Genomic DNA, 13,463 nt, shown 5'->3' with positions numbered 1-13,463 from the left:
TGGGAAAGAACTTTTGAAGAGTTTCTATAGACTCAGTTGAAATGGACTGTAAAAGTGTAAACATCATGAAGACTGAATTCAAATGTCAATTGATTAATTTATGTGTAAAATATGTAAAAATAATAATACTATGTTGAAATACAGGCAATACCAACTGTGTATGTCAAAGAATTTCATTACCCCTAAGGAACAGCAACAGCATATGAAGACAGATGTTTAGAATAAAAGGGGTTATTGTACATTAGACATTTATGTCTAATAGAAGGTTTAAATCTACCCTTAATATGTGTGCTGTTATATACACATGAATGGAAGAAATGTAGTTACACTGTTGTTTATTATTATTTTTTGTTTTCTGAAATTAGCTCCTATCTGACATGCATATGCCTAAGAAGCATTCACTATTGTATAGTTTTTAAAAAGGAAAAACAAGTAAAAAAATCAACTATCTTCAGATTACAGCATCTAACAAATCTGCCATTAAAAAGTATGAAGTGAATATGTTGGGTTTGATATTGACTGTTTCTCCAATCATTGTTTTTTAAAAACCATAGCTCTACAAAAGTAGACCTTGCTTCTTAGAGGAAAAGCCAACCACAGTAGCAGTTGGGAAAATGGTTGCTCAAAGAAGTAGAAAATTCAAGTTCTATTTCTCTTTTTCTACCAAGAACCCCTATCTCTTGTGTAAATTACCTCTGGCAATATATGATGGAAACCTGAGCAAATCCTCAGGGAGTAGGGGGCAGGGAATTTTGCTTTTTAACAAATGATGCAAGCTGAATTGACTTATCATGCAAATTAGTTATGATTATATTTACTGCTCCCGTTGGCACCTGAGCTCCATTCTTTCTGAAGAAGAGAGGCACTGAAGATCTTTGGCAGAGGAAATGAAGCATCAGGATTCCTAGAAGGTTTATGCCAGCCTGAGAATGAGGTCTCTGGGGAAATCTATGGGACTTGCACCAAGATGCCTTCCAAGGCATGAAAAACAACTACCGTTTACCACATTACAGAAGTATTTAAATAATCTCAAAGTTAGTTTCTATTCTTGAAGAAAAGAGTACAGGAGGAAGTTGGAAACAAGAACTAAATGCACCAAACACTGTACTCAGCCGTACCTTCTGGTCAACACACAAGGATGCAAAAGGCACTAGCATGTAGCTAAACTGGTGGCCAGTGGGTTTCTAGGAGGCCTTGTGATCTACTCTTGTTCATACTCAGTCCTCCAGAGTGATAGAGTGGAGCCATCATCTGATTGAATACAATGAGGTTCAACTTACACAAGTATTCTAAAAGCAGGAATGAATTATACTTCTAGCTAGAAAGGTCACTATAAAAGTTATTCATCTCAATTAAAGCAAGTCACTAGTCAAAACTGACTTAGGAATAAAATGTTCAGGTCTCTTTTTTCCATGGTGGCCATGCTTTGGATTTCTAACATTAGACCAGAACTTACTCCGCTTGAAATTTAAAATTTGAGGGCTGAAGACTTGGTTCAACAGTTAAGAACACTTGCTGTCCTTGCAAAGGATCTGAGTTCAGTTGCTAGCACCCTTATGATGGCTCACAACCTTCTGTAACCCCAGATCTAGGGGATCCATTGCTTTCTCCTAGCCTCTGTGGGCACCAGGCATACATATATACATGTGGACAAACACTCAAACACATAAAATAAAAATAAATCTTAAAACAACACAAAAGAGTAAATTCAATATCTAAAGCATCTATGTTCTTCAGTGAAGAAAAAAGGTGTGCTTTAACATTTCCTGCTTTGAATGTGTAGAGGTTTACTCAAACCCAAAAGTATATTTTATATATTTCTCTCTTACTTTTTTATTAAATTAATTAAGAACCTGTCATCTCCCAAGCAGAGTGAGTATATCTTTACATATATCCTTTCACTTCATTCTCATCTGCACACACAAATAAGAAATCATATCATCCCATCATCTATAATTTATGGCTGTGAAAGCTGAGTCTCAAAAAGTCAAAAGATTTCTTTTGCCGCAACTGGCATGAGAATAGTGTTATCCAGATTTTCTCTCATAGTGTAGTTCATACTCTTTCCACCAGACCTATATAAACCATATTGTTACATATTGTGAAAGTCAGCTAACCAGTGTTCCTTTGCCATAATTAATTGCTTAATATGTTTGAATGCTTAAAGTTTCCACTAATGTTAGTAGGTCAAAAGTTAATTATGTGGAATTAAACTGATTTTATTTTACTTTGATCAGCAAAACAGCCAAAAAACTTCAATTCTTTAGTCCAGTGGATACTATCTGATACTACTGATTTTAACAAGAGAGAGAAAAAAAATATTGTCTTTGCAAAATCATAGGGTGGTAATATTTTTCTTGAAATGCATATTATGTCAGAAATCTAACAAGCTAAATTGTTTGGATGAAGGTGAGGATGTGTGTTTACCTTTCCTTTTCCTAGAGTATACTTCACGTTTGTTGTCATTGTGTATAGTTTTTGCATCAGGCTTAAAGCCTTCTTCTTTAGACCTAAAGGGGAACTGTAGGCATCTGGTCTGTGGACCTGAAACAGCCGCCACACACCTTTGGGTGTGACTTCAGGCTGACAAGAAGAAAGAGAAGAGCTTGAGGCATGTCTTTCCTTGGAATGCTTTTTCTGTTGGGTCAGTGGGTCGGGTAGAAGAGCACAGAATTACTGGGTTTTTTTTTGTATTTTTCTGTGTAATTGTTCCCCAATAAACACCCATTTATCGTTTATCATGGGTCTAGTGATATAATTACATCCTTGGCTACATTTGGGCATTGTTTGTTTTGTCAATTTGAGATATGCAGTGTTAAATCTATTCAGTGCTTAAACATGACGTCCACAAGTTATCCAATAAGAGGTTTTGGCTATTGTATTTAATAATAAAAGCAGTGAGAACAGTTTTTCAAATTTGCATCCTCCCTTCCCAATTGGGCAACAAGGGGTCTTGATTCTTGCTAATAAGGAATTTAGGAATGGCTATGAATCTAGTTAAGACTCTGTCTGCTGCTTCATATTAGCAGCAGAAAATAAAAATAAAAATTCCAGAAAATGCAAAGTAGGGGGAGACACCTGCATGAGACTTGTTACATTGTTACATGCTGGTGACTTTGCACAGTGCTCTGTCCATTATTTTGTTTGGACTCATACAGTCAGTATTATTTTGCCTCAGTGCTGAGCGAGTTGAACATGAGGAAATCCATAGCCACTTCAAGCTGCACAGGAGGGAGAGAGCAGAAGTATCTTTTCTGTGCAAGTCTCTGTCCTCAGAGTTAGCTTTTTCCCATTGAGGATGAAAGCATGGATGACTGTCAGCCTGCTTTGTTATACACCCAGGCCTGTCTGCCTCAGGGTTTCCCCACCCACAGTGAGCTGAGACATTTCACATCAGTCATTAATCAAGAAAAATGCCCAACAGAAATTCCCACAAGTCAGTCTGATGGAGACAAGGTAATAACTCAGTTGTGTTCTCTTCTCAGGTTACTCTAGTTGGTGTCAAATTGACAAAATCTAACCAGCACACTTTTCCACCCTCCATCCATCCCCCCAGGTATGTGTGATTTAAAAACCTTTTAAATACCTTCTTTGTGAGAATTCTAAGTTAACATGAATTAACTTGTTAAATACTGTTAAACATTTTAATATTTGCCAATATTGCAAATAATGAATCCCCCTTTAAATGTCGTTCTCTGTATTCTACTTAGACGAAACACTTGCCTTTTATGGCACATAGGAAATAGTCATCTAGAACTCAAAGCTTATTGTGGGTAGCATTTTCTCTGCTCAGCCAAAACCACTAAAGAAAGTTATCCTGACCATCTATTGGGTCAGAAGGATTTGGTATAGTGCAGCCAGGAAATAGGTAGAGCCCAAATTAAAGTCATAAAATATACTAGATTTTATAAAAGTCTGGAATAAGACTAGGAATTGATCTGAATTGGTGATTGCTTGATGAGAAGGGAGAAGCTATCACTACCAGTTCTATTTTGTGTCCTGATTTAAACAGGGTTATTATTACTTGGAAAAGGGGAAGATGATTGGTAGGATGGGATACAAGTTCACTCTAACAATGTTAGTTGAGAGATATTTGGGACTCATACAGGTCAGTCATTTCAGTAGAAGTTGAAAGAGTTTTAAAACATCAGAACACACACACACACACACACACACACACACACACACGATAATACCTAAATGTTAGAGTGAGACTCCTATAATGTGGAAGTGAATGTGGATGACTTAATAATTAATTGGTAATGATCCAATTACTTCACTCAATTAAGATGCTGAAAAGACACACTATGTTTTTCTTCCAAAACACGTGTTTTTCAAGTGGGTATATCTATTCATCCATACATATATTCATCTGCAGATTAAATATTTTATTTATGATGGATTACAAGCATCTGTAATGCTAAAACTGCTGCAAAAACTAGGGAAACAGGCAATATTTAAGAAAGCTGGCTGCTGAAGATGTTTATACATTTCAATTATGGTCTCATGCCAACAAAGATTGCATTAAGCTTATAAATATATTAATCAAGAAAAGAGGTGTTGGGTAATGACTCATTCATAACTCAGTCTTGTAATCCATTTGAGACATCCTGACAATATTGCAGGAAATAGAAATGTGTTTCCTGATAAGCATTTTCTTGACTCATTTACTGTATTCCTCATTCCTGCTTAACTATACAGTGTTATTTTACACTTACACATGTATATCAAGTTGAGTGATCAGTGACACCCAGTTTTAAATGGGCAGTTTGTGAAATATCAATGTGCTTTCAGGCTAATCCAGCCTTTAGTTGACCACACCTGCCCAAAAGGACGTTCCTGGCTTGCGTCTTCAAAGTGATAATCTACAACATTCAGTAGAAGCTTTACTTTTACACAAAGTACTCTCTAATTATCAAACCTGCACTTTCGACTATGGGATTGGCCAATTTCACAAGGTGTTGTAGCCTTCTGTCTCCTCATGTATTCTCCTACAGAAAATAAGAAAACAAGAAAGTGGAAAGAAATTGTTCACATCAATTAATGAGAGATTTAAATGCAAATCTTCACACTCTGCTTTCCGTAAATGCTGTGATAACAGCAGTATCTAATATATACTAGAAAGATTAGTAATTTTGAAAAAAATTGTACTGAACCATGATCTACACTGATAGTAATACTGTGGAAGGTAAGTGCTAGATTGATAACAAAACATGATGAATACCAATTTCCCAAACTTAAAAACTGATCTTTATTCCAAAAAAGACAATATGCCCAGTGCTACTTTTTTCAGAAACAAACAAATAATAAAGCTTCATAATTTTAATTTAATGTAGTGATTACTCTTTTTTTTGGTTTTACAAGACAGGGTTTCTCTGTATTGTTTTGGAGGCTGTTGGTCCAGCCTGGCCTCGAACTCACAGAGATCTGCCTGCCTCTGCCTCCCGAGTGCTGGGATTAAAGGCGTGTGCCACCACCACCCAGCATAGTGATTACTTTTTTATCATCTTCTGAAACACCCATTTTACTTTGCCTCAGAAGAAATCATAGGAGGAAGGTATTAGCCATCAGACCATTTATTCAACATCCACTAAACAAACTAACCAGTTATGGGGAGTGGGAAGATAATCAGTACCCTGAGACCAGAGAAATACACACCAACTGCTTCCTTTTCCCCCATGAATATACTCCACTGCAATTCATGGGCTTTGCTGCATGAAATTAAATGTATTAGACCTATATTAGTTAGATATGTATTACATTTCCTAAAATAACTGAATAGTATGCTTGAGCCTTGATACTAATAAAAACTTACCTCAATATTTACTGTTGTCAATAGCTAACAGTCATTAACATTGATTTGCTTTTCTTCAAATGCATGTTTAAAATGAATTCTTACAGATAAGTTAGGTAAGTGGAATTGACAACAAACTTAGCCAAAGGAAAGAGGATATGTGAAAACATTTACATGGAAATGCCTTAAATGAGGCAGACACGCGTTAGGAAATGTTCTAGGAAATCAAGATTTCTTATCTCCAGGTAGACTAGCTATAGTTTTGCTCAATGCTTTTCATACATTTTTGACATTCGAAATGAAAGCTATTTTTACAAAACCACATTCCAGAAAAAAAAACAAAAGGAACATTTAAAATGATGTCAGATGTGCTGAACACAGCCTTGTTTCTCCGGAAGACTTCTGTCAAGTGAGCAAGGTTGTGTGTGATGGAAACAGTGATATCCAGACTAAGAAGATATAGCACGGTGGCAGAAGAGGAGAGTGATGAAAAACAGGAATACACACATATTGCAAACCAACTCTCGTCTGTAACATTTTTCTTAGGATAACAAGTTTCTGTTTACCTGTTGTATTTGGTCATAACTAAAATAGTCTTGTTTATTATCTTCTTTGAGAACAAAGTGAATGTGTCTATAGTTGAAATAATATTCAGGAATGTATTATCTAGATTGTCATTTTAACTTAAAACTCATCTGGAAAGCAAATGATAACAATGCTTAGCTCCTTGATCATGGCAATGCTTTCAAATAATTTACTTAATTAAGCTTAATTAATCTTTACAACACCTCTGTGAGGTGGCAAATTAGTTACAAGTGCTCCTCCATATTGACTTAATTATCAAATATATATTTATATGTGTATTTAGAGAGAGAATAAAAGATGTGGAGAGGTAAAGAGGGAGAAAGACAGAGAGTTTGAAAAAATTATAATATTTCACTTCCTAAATTTGTTTGTGACTTCAAATAACATCACCTTGCACCACAAAGAAATACCAACAGTGAGGACAATTTAAAGTCATAATTTCTAGTCCTTTAGGAGACTATCGTGCGTGCTCCAGCTTTGGTTTCCCTGTTTGTGTGTGGAGAATACCTGAAGACAGGGAGTGCATTGGTAAGAATTGTAGTATAGGGCCTAAGAGGCCTGAGATTCTGAGATTTCATCATTACCTACCTTTGTGGCCTTACAACTTACTTTTTCTCAGCTACGAAGCAGTGCCAGTGTTACCGGCCTTACTTCTGTAACAGGGATGTTGGAGGGTTAAACCGTGAGAGTGTATGTGAAAAGGCCTTAGTTCCTTAAAGCATGTTTTCAAATATAAATTATTTGAAAATGGTGTTTCTTTGAACATAAATATAGAGGGATTACATTTTGATGTATTAACTTATCATTCTAAATGTATTGATAATCTCCTGAGAGTAGACACAGAGGTTGCAGATGGCCATGTGTACAATGAGTGGGGTGTAAAGGGGATGGGTGATAGACTTGATGCAGACATTAATAATGAGTTTGTTGTGACTGAGATACCCTAGAAGCCATTTCTAGACTTGTACACCAAACGCAAGAAGCATGGGATGAAACTTCCTTCTGCACAAAGGTGATGCACTGACAGATCTTGAGGGATTTTCAAAAACTCAGGTGTTTTCTCTACCCCAGACTCAATGAACTGTTTGCTTTTTTGTTGTTTGTTCTTTGTTTTGTTTTGTTTTTCAAGACAGCATTTCTCTATGGCTTTGGAGGCTGTGTCCTGGAACAAGCTCTTGTAGATCAGGCTGGTCTCGAAATCACAGAGGTCCGTCTGCCTCTGCCTCCCAAGTGCTGGGATGAAAGGTGTGTGCCACCAACGCCCGGTTGATTTACAGGTTTTAATTAAAGGTTTAATGTGTTATGGTATGTAGACTTTGTAAGGTAGATCTACTCTGTTTGCATACTCTTCTATGGTTAACTATAATTATCGAAATTTACTGATGCAATACTGACTGCTTAAAACATAGCCCACAAATGATCACAGCTGTGACTGCTTTTGGCTGAAGTACTCTAAATTAATGGTGATAATGTAGAGCAGTGTGTACAGTTGGGAGGAAGAAGCCAGTGGGAACATGCAGGACTGTGTGTTAGGACTGACTTGATGTAACACCTTTGTTAATGGCCTGGAAGGAAGAGTGAAAAGTTCATTAATTATACTCACCAGTTTACTAAATTTGGAAGCGCCATTGACACCAGAGTAAAGAAAAATATGCAGAGAGTTAAAGGAGTCAGACAGCAGAGAGACAGTGAGTTGGAATTTTGACTATGATAGTTCAGATTTATCAACAGGGTCCTATTTAAACAAATCTTCAAACAAATAATACTGCTGTGGTGGTAATGTTAGCATAGCTAAGGTGGACTATAGTATTTCACGTACTTAATTTCAAAAAATTTTGGTATGAAGAGTATCTCTTTATTTTTTCATTGTGTGCATAACTCCTTGTGATGGACTGATGAACACCATGTGAAGGAAGGACTAAATATCACCCTAAACTGTTATTATATTTCTACTGTAATGTGTCCAAGGGGATTCAATGGTGTTAGTCATCCTGAGGAAAAGGGCAGTGCCCTGAAGTAGCTCTTGCTATGAGAAGGCACAGTCTGAAGTCAGTTAAAACAACGATTTTGCATTGGAAGGATTCATGATTCTCACCTCACATTTTAACCCAACTTGATGGCTACTCTCTGAATCATGTCATGAATTTTTGATGAAATCCTAGGTTAAAGCCCACATAATTATCCACAGACAGTCAGATATTGGCAATTTTCTGTGGCTTAACTAATCAGCTGTGTCACCATGGACCCTGCCTCCCTGAAGAAAGGCCTCTATTTTCCGGGGCCCTGGGCTTCAGGGCAGATTCCTGAAGCTATGGTAGGCAGTGAATACTACACTGATTTTGCTGAGCACTAGTAAGAGAGCTTCTTGTAAGAGTTAACAGCTGAAAGGATAGAGATGAAAAAACAATTTTTACCACTGTCCTAGAGAACTAATTTAGAGTTGAGAAAGATTTAAGGATTACTAGAAGCGTTTGTGTTTCAAAAGTGAAGATATGTGGGGTTACATATTCAATTTACAATTTGTGTTTTCATGTTTCTATTTTGTTTCAGGCCATTGTGACTCATAAAATATAGCTGTATTTATGTTATAACAGGGAAGGAAATCTGAAGTTTTCAGGAGTTCTGTGGTGTGCTTCAGTGACAACTGTTCTGCTGTCCTGCATGCTGCCTATAAGAGATATGTAGGCAACAGATACATCATCATAGGAGCAGCAACCTTGGAGATTTCAGAATCAAAATGGAAGTATGATTTCCTTTTAGGCTGGTTGAGGAAACGTGCACATATGATATGTAGTAATTGTGCCCCCAGTATCTGGGACCTTACTTTCTGAAAGCCTAGAAATATGAACACAGAGACCCAGTAAGCCTATCACTTTTGACATTCTGTTGCCTTTGTGTGGCAAAGTAAAAGAGAAATTCATGTATACTTGGATGCCAACCTTCCATTCCAAACATCAGTTTTTTTACACTACATGTGAGGAACATCAATGAACACACTTGTCTCTCCAGTTCTCAGTTGTCTTACCTATAAAATAACAGAATTATATTATATCCTGCCAGCTGAATTTTTCTCATTTAATATTCTATGCTGTAAAGTATGAATTAATTTAGTGCAATATTAGATATTCCTTACCTATTTCAATTTAGGAAGTTTTGTAACTACCATAACACAAATATTGACCCATATGATAGCAAATGACTATTACTTAATGATAATCACTGAGTCTGGGAGAATGACAAGGTAGATCTTAGCTTGGAGGGTTAGAATCAGAATTCTGGCACCCTAATGCTTCCTTGATTTTTTTTTTAATTTTAGTGTATTAGTTTTTGCCTGCCTGTATACATGTGTATTATCTTCCTGGAGGGTGACCAAAGAGGTTAGAAGAGGGTAGTGGATACCTTGCAGTGGAGTTACAAATAGTTAGGAGCTACCATCTAGACATGGAAAAGCAAACAAGAGTCCTCAGCAAAAGCAGCAAGTGATGAGTCAAAGCTGCACCTCTCAATGAAATCATGATTCCTTCTCCCTCCAACCTGGTTACATATAACGGTTGTTTTATCTCAGAGATATTCTCCTATCTTTAGATGAATAAATGATTTCAACAAGCAGAGGAAGTCAGGAAGATACAAATGTACAGTGTACCTGTACAAACAGTTTGAAGTTTTTGAATGTGAACTGATATCATGGGACTATAAGATAGGAATACTTTCTGTCTCATAACCAGGGAAGATGACCTTAATACATACCTCTTGTAGTCGATAATGAAATGGAGTATAGATGGACTTGGCCAAGAGCCTTTACTGCTGTTCTTTTAAGAAATACTGCTTACAAAGTTAAATATGTAGTGATTATGGATCACGTTTAATATTAAAAACATCTAAAAGAAGAATGCTTTATTAAAATATTTTCTATTCGCTTAAAGCATTGTGGAATTTTGGGAACCATTTTTTTATCTTTGATATGTTGTAAACTTTATTCAGACAAAGTGATCATTATTTGTTGGCTCCTTCTTTTCATAGTCACCGCCCCCTACTCCAGTCTAGTCTAGCAGGTATCTTTAACAGGTGATTTATAGCAGGTCCCAGCAGCTACTGGACACCTGGAGAGGGGAGTAAGTGTTCTGTATTGAGCAGCTAAGAACCTACCTTGATGGATTTTGTTTTAGGTAAAAAAAAAGTAAGACATTTCACTTTACAGGATTCTTAAAATATATATTGTAAGGGAAAGGAATCCATATGGTATTGATTTATTTAAATGTTTTAAAATTAGATATTGGGCAAGCCTCTTATATTTGTATTTTTCCTAGAGAGGAAGCATTCTATTTCATCGAAATAGAGGAAAAAAAAGGACTGAAACCTCGTGTCTCTGTTCAAACTTGAACTCAGAATTGACATAGTTTTAAAAACATGACCCAAGTCAGACTGTGGAGCGAAAGAATAATGGCAGCGTTTGGAGAAAGCAGGCAAGCTGACTCTCCAGCTGACTTCTCATTGCCTGAGTCAAAGCAGAGCAGAAAACAAATAAACACAGTGTTCAGCTGAGACGCCAAATGTTAGCTTGCTACATAACTCTACAGAATTTATAGCTTCCCTGATATGGGACTGAGTGTCAATTCATAGTTTCTTTTCCCTTTGTGCTACAAAACAAAAGAACTCTTTTTAAAGGGGTAATGAATTGTGTGGGCTTTAATTGCTATCCTGTCGGTAGCTGCTGCTTGCCTACAGCTCTTCTGTGTGAGCCGGAAGGAGGTTGGACTGTGTACCCTGATACTTCTTTCTTGTTTGAAAACACAGTGAAAAAGAGAAAACAGCCCCTTCCTACAAGTTTACTTTTAAAGCACTATTACTCTACACATGGGTCTGCATTTTCTCATGTATCTAGTCGTATGTGTTTTTCATTTACTTAAGAATTGGGTTCATTATCAGTGAGTGTAGACCTCATAATTTAAGATGACTTATATTTCATTATCTACTAGCCTTTCTGAACTTTCCCCATATTTTTCCACTTAAATCAAGGGCATATTATTTCGAAATAACATTTAGGTGTACTATGCACTCAAAGCATATAATGTGGCAATTAGATACATATATACATTATACAATGATCAGAATAATATTTAGTTGGTAAATATATGATTTCTATTATTGTTTGTGTAGGTGTGTGTGCCTATATGTGAACCTCTGTGGCTTTGGGTATATATATAAACATAAATGTGAATGCACATGAGTGCATGTGAATGTTCATATGTATTTGTGTGCACGAATATATACATGTGTGTACATTCTTACGTGTGTGTGTATATTCAGAACACTTAAGATTTCTTCTATCCATGAACCTTTTATGTTATGGGAATCACAGTCATATTTTCTTTTCTTTTCTAGAATGTCTTCTCCTCCTGGACAGATCTTAAACTCTTGGGCTAAAGTAATACTCCTGCCTCATGTCTCCAACACAGGTGAGGCAATACACCTGAACCCTCTTGCCAGGCTACACTTACCATGCTTCACCATGGGAAACTATTTATTATAGTATATCTATTAAAGTTGAAATATCTGCATTTGATTTCCCTATTAAGATCTGTGGCATTCCTTCTACGAATAAGCGATGCATCCACTTTTAGTACAATATTGAGATGCTCTGTTTTGAACTATGCATTTCCTTCTACAAGATATACACACTTTCATGTTGTTGGTGTTTAGCATCCTTCATTATATCACTCCTGTTAGCAAGCTGTATATAGGTCTAGTGGTGATAAAAGTACCAGGCTCTGTCTGGAATGCCATTATCTGGCTCTCATTTCTGAAGGACATCTTGAGCATCGATTATATGCTTGATTTGCAAGTCTTCCCCCCCCCCAGAACCTTGAATGAGTATTCTTCTTCCTTCTTTGCAAGATTTCTGCTGATCCATGTAGGTAGGATCTCTTTTAGGTGAGCTTTATTGTAACATAGTTTTATATAGTCTTTGGATTTATCTGTCTTGAAATTCAAAGAGCTTCATGAGTCTAAATGTCCATTTCTTTGCTAATAATTGGTAAGTTTTCGCATTATTATTTCACTTAAATCATTCTCATTATAGTTCCTGGTGTATACTTAAGGCCTCATGAGCTTTTCTTTGTCCAGTTTTGCAGTTCATCCTTTTCAGATCATATTTGGGGCACTATATTGGTGAGAATTTTTAGGTGTTTCTTCTGATATTACCAGGAAACTCAGTCTCATATCAAACTCCCTTATCTTCTGATTCTTACCATCTTTCTACAACTTTCTGCTGCAATATTCTGCAAGCCCTAGGTTTGTAAATATTTTGTAGATGTATCATTTTATTTTATATCTCTTTGAACTTTATCTATATAATTTCTTGAATTATTCACTACACAATTTGTACATTTCCATTTCTCTGGGAAAAGGTACTTGGTTCTTCCTAGTTTCTTTTGATGATAATATAAAAGGTACTTGGTTCTTCTTAGTTTCTTTTAACGGGGATATAATTGCTTGCCTAAAGATTATTTTGCACAGTTATGCAGTTATGCTATTTTTGTAGGAAAGAACACTTCTTCCAGTTATCACATACTGTTTTTTTCTCCAAAGACATTCCATCTTGTTCTGATAAACAATTGGATCACTGCAGGGTCATAGTAAAGAAAGAAGCAGGGGTGGTCATGGAGAATGGGGAGGTGGTTAGAAGCTCCTTCTGGGTTTATTGTGAGTTGGGCAGTTGTTAGTGAATGAGATGCCTGGGAAGATTAGACTCCACTTACTCAAACCCAGAGCCTTGATTAGAAGAGTTGACACAGAGACAAAGGTACCCACCTTGGGCTGTACAGTTGCATTTCCAGGTGGTGTACATGTTTCCCCATGTATGAACATACTCAGCTCCCTCCTGGTGTCTCAGACCACCTGCTGCCTTCTTGGTGTACTGGATTGTAAATTGAGTTCTTAATTGGTCTAAACAATAAAAACTCAGAATCAGATATAGAGGAAAATGCTGAGAGATCAGAGAGAAGAAGGAGAAAAGTCAAAGTCACCTTTATCTCATTAGCTTCCCAGTAGAAAAAAAGAGTGAGTTTCTCTTTTCTTCCCACTT

General features: G+C 36.5%; 1 long non-coding RNA gene across 1 annotated transcript in view; it reads left to right on the top strand.

Annotated features, from left to right (window-relative positions):
• Positions 1–13,463, top strand: part of LOC121144063 — a 76,949-nt gene that overhangs the window by 62,473 nt on the left and 1,013 nt on the right. The window contains exons 2-3 of the long non-coding RNA XR_005881402.1: positions 3,486–3,556; positions 11,762–11,835. This is a non-coding gene — a long non-coding RNA (uncharacterized LOC121144063). The remainder of the gene's footprint in view (positions 1–3,485; positions 3,557–11,761; positions 11,836–13,463) is intronic.

This window comes from Mesocricetus auratus, unplaced genomic scaffold (genome assembly GCF_017639785.1).
Source record: "Mesocricetus auratus isolate SY011 unplaced genomic scaffold, BCM_Maur_2.0 Super-Scaffold_100014, whole genome shotgun sequence".
Classification (NCBI taxonomy): domain Eukaryota; kingdom Metazoa; phylum Chordata; class Mammalia; order Rodentia; family Cricetidae; genus Mesocricetus; species Mesocricetus auratus.
The sequence above is the reverse complement of the archived record's forward strand: the minus strand, read 5'-3'. Positions and strand labels throughout refer to the sequence as shown.